Source organism: Lolium perenne, chromosome 7 (assembly GCF_019359855.2).
Source record: "Lolium perenne isolate Kyuss_39 chromosome 7, Kyuss_2.0, whole genome shotgun sequence".
Classification (NCBI taxonomy): domain Eukaryota; kingdom Viridiplantae; phylum Streptophyta; class Magnoliopsida; order Poales; family Poaceae; genus Lolium; species Lolium perenne.
The window spans coordinates 253,159,705-253,163,743 of NC_067250.2; the positions used below are offsets into that span (position 1 = coordinate 253,159,705).

Here is a 4,039-nt window from a genome sequence, read left to right on the forward strand (position 1 = left end):
AACCAACCTAGAAAACCCAAGGTAGAAATGGTGGGTCATGCCACCATGCACAAGTGTGCAAAATGTTGGCATCATCCAAGCTGGATTTCTATGTTTTGGGCCAATTAGACCCCTTTTTACCCTAAAACCCCTTGTTTCAGCACCTCCCCACCATGGGATCACCATGAAACACACAACCAACCTAGAAAACCCTACGTAGAAAGTGTGGGGCATGCCACCATGCACAAGTGTTCCCAATATTGGCACCATCCAAGGTGGCTTGCTATAGTTTAGGCCAAGGTAGGCCCCTTTTGACCATAAAATTGATTAAAACCCCTTGTTTCGGGACCTCCCAACCATGGGATCACCATGAAACACACAATAAACCTAGAAAACCCAAGGTAGAAAGTGTGGGGCATGCCACCATGCACAAGTGTCCCCAATATAGGAACCATCCAAGGTGGTTTGGTATATTTTAGGCCAAGTAGACCCCTTTTGACCCTAAAACCCCTTGTTTCAGCACCTCCCCACCATTGGATCACCATGAAATACACAACCAACCTAGAAAACCCAAGTTTGAAAGGGTGGGGTATGCCACCATGCACAAGTTTGCCAAATGTTGGCACCATCCAAGGTGGTTTGGTATATTTTAGGCCAAGTAGACCCCTTTTGACCCTAAAACCCCTTGTTTCAGCACCTCCCCACCATTGGATCACCATGAAATACACAACCAACCTAGAAAACCCAAGTTAGAAAGGGTGGGGAATGCCACCATGCACAAGTGTGCCAAATGTTGGCACCATCCAAGGTGGGTTTCTATATTTTAAGCCAATTTGACCCCTTTTGACCCTAAAACCCTTGTTTCGCAACCTCCACTACACCACAGCACATCATTCCCAACAGACATCAGTCGGCAATAGTCAATGTCAGCGATAGAATGTTGGTCGGGGAAACTTCTATCAGACAGTCGGTCGGTAATGCACACACACCAACTGATTTTCGGTCGGCAATGCATAATGTTTTGGGGTCCAACCGTTGGTCGGGAATGGAGCTATGTCCATCGAACTGTCGGTCGGCAAACAATGCCGACCAACAACTGGTTGCTAAGTGGGCTGATGATGGGCGCGCGGCCGAAACTTTGAAGCGCCAAAATTTAGCCCAGCCCGCGAAATCGGCCTAAGAAGGGATCGTATAAAATAGCTAACCCTAACCCTCCTATCCTCTGTCCCTCTATCAGTCGGGCGGCGGCGGCGGCCCGACCCCGTCTCCTCCAATCCTCCCGATCTTGCCGTCGGCAGATCTGCCTAATTTTTTGGCGAGCCACGATGGGGGCACGGCCCAACCACTTCCTCCTCCCGTCGATTGCTCTCTCTTATCAGCATCCTTGGCGCCGCCCTTCCCCGCGATGAAGCAGATCGATGGGAGCTCTTGGACGGCTCGCTCGGTTCCCTTGCCACCTCTTGTGCTGGCACCCTCGGCGATGCAGCTCCACGGTGCAGGCGTAGCGTTTTTCTGGCCGAGCCGAGCCCCACCGATGCATGCTCTCTGATACGGCTTCACCCGAGCTCCAACGGTGCAGCAGCAGCGGCAAAACGAGAGGGATCAGGCGCATCCATGCTCTAGTTTCTCTCCCGCCTTCTTCTTACTCCGGCTTTCTTGCTCGATTTATTTCTGTTTCCGATCCGGTTAACTGATTCATGGTGTTTCATTCACGATTTGGAATGCAGGAGCCCAGAGCTGGGGTTCTGCGTCGCCCTTCGAGAACCGCTGGTGAGGCTGCAGCGCCTCATGTTCGACTTTTAGAGGTCGCGTGGCGGCACGACCGACTCGACGGTAAGTACCTCCTCATATTCCTTCCGCCGCGAGTGCGTGCGTGCACCAACTGATTGCTCAGTACTGAACCTGGACGAAATTTAGGCTAAGTTAATACCACACTGCCTTCTGTTGGGTTCTGAACTAGAGTGCACAAGTCGGCTTGAGAGTTGGTTACTGAATCTGGACTGATATGTATGTAGTACTTGGTTAATCCCCCATATATTTTTGTTTCAGAACATGGGACGTTACTATACATGTATATTTTGATGCGGAAGTTGTAGAACTATGAAAGCTCTAACAAGTTTAGAAATTTGTTGCTGAAAATAAAATTAATTCTGTACCTATGCTAATGCAAGTGCAGTAGTTGGTTAATGGATTTGCCGTGGCCATGAAGATTACCAGTCACATACATTTGCAGGGCTCCATGGAAACTTATAAACTACGATTGGTTGATTCTTCAGTAGTCTTTGAACTGATTAGTAATGCTGCTGCAACACAGATTTAAAATTTCTGAAAATGAACTAAAACATGCTCACAATCCAGTCAAGAAATAGACTTTATTGTATCTGCAAGTGCACTAGCAGTTTAAGTTTGGGTAGTTCCACATGAGGAAAAGTTCTACTAGGTGGAATATTGATTTGCTAAATCTTGATGGAACAATGCTTTAACATGCTGCCTTCTCGTTTTAGTTCAAACTGACTCCATCTAAGAAATCTTCAGTATTATTTGGTTTGCTTATTGATGTTGAGCACAATTTCCCTATTCTGAAAAGGAACCTGAAACATGAGCAAACATAGGGATAACTATTTATTTTTGTATGTGTTCGATCTGGTGAAAGTTCGGCAAAGGATCAATGTTCCAATGAATCTTTATGGAACAGGAGGCTATATTTGTGTCTCTGTTTTGGTTCAAACAGAATCTATTTGATTCTGATATAATCTTTGATTTGAGTAATCATCATACGTGCCAAAGCTTACAACTTACACATCTGCATTTTACTAACTGCTTCTATATTGTACATGTTCTTCTGAAAGCTAGTAACCTAATAAAGAATTGTTGGTTCATATATTCTCCATTCTGTTCGCAGTTATTTGCTCTTTTTTTTATTGCCAATGCTTTTGATAGCTTGTACTATTATGTTAACCAACACCTCTGTGAACACGGGTTTACAAAAATAAGTAGGTATCCATGCAATCTTAGGAACACATCTTCAATCACCAAACTCTAGTGGAGTGTATATATATAACTTACCTTGAAAGTTGATGTCCTCTAACTTGCTATTCTTTCTATCTCACAAGTTTGTACGTCATGTGCATATGCAGGTGTGCTCTATAGAGAATGAATTATCATGCTGAGTTTGTGTTGCGGCATGTACTCTACCAAGTAGCTTGATGTTTAATGTAATAGTAAATTCCATCTCATTACACATGAACATTCTAGTTACATTTTGTAAACCTGATGTATTTGGTAATCATGCTGAGAATAGATGAACAATTTGTATGTGTGTGAAGTAGTACATGATATTATTCTTTAGTGGTGGGTTAATGTATTCCTTGATATTTTTGGATATTATTTATCCACGTGTTCATAAATTGAATCTAATGTATGTGAAAAAAGTTACTTCGATATTAGCGTAGTAATTGCAATTGTCAAATATCTGTAATGTATATATATGTGAATCCCGGATATGTGCTAGTGATGCAATTTGTATTCCGTGAGATTGTGGAAAAGACCAAAAGCAGGCCCAGTGGAAAGTTGGTCGGTAAAACGCACAGCAGGCCCAATAAAAAGTTGGTCGGTAAAACTTGTACCATCGGACTGTTGGTCGGCAGCAAAGGTCGGTTGGGAAAACGAACGTCCGACGGGAATAAAATGTTGGTCGGGAAAAACTTTTCTACCACTGACACACAGTCGGTCGGTAAAAAGATGTTGGTCGGGAAAGACCATTGCCGACCGGACTTACAGTGACCAACATTGTTGGTCGGCAAAACTGATTCCCGACAAACTTTCTGTAGGTGAAAGCGGCTTTTCCGACCAACTTGTGTGTAGGGGTTGTAGTGCTGTGGTGTAGTGCTCCCCACCATGGGATCACCATGAAACACACAACCAACCTAGAAAACCCAAGGTAGCAAGTGTGGGGCATCCCACCATGCACAACTGTGCCCAATATAGGCACCATCCAAGGTGGGTTTCTATGTTTGAGGCCAATTAGACCCCTTTTTGATCCTAAAACCCTTGTTTCGGC

At 44.5% G+C, this 4,039-nt stretch overlaps 1 long non-coding RNA gene across 1 annotated transcript; it reads left to right on the forward strand.

Annotated features, from left to right (window-relative positions):
- The first annotated feature begins 440 nt into the window (after positions 1–440).
- On the forward strand, positions 441–3,386 carry LOC127313365 (uncharacterized). The gene is made up of 2 exons (XR_007858940.2): positions 441–1,812; positions 3,117–3,386. It is a non-coding gene; the product is annotated as an uncharacterized lncRNA (long non-coding RNA).
- The last annotated feature ends 653 nt before the right edge of the window (positions 3,387–4,039 follow it).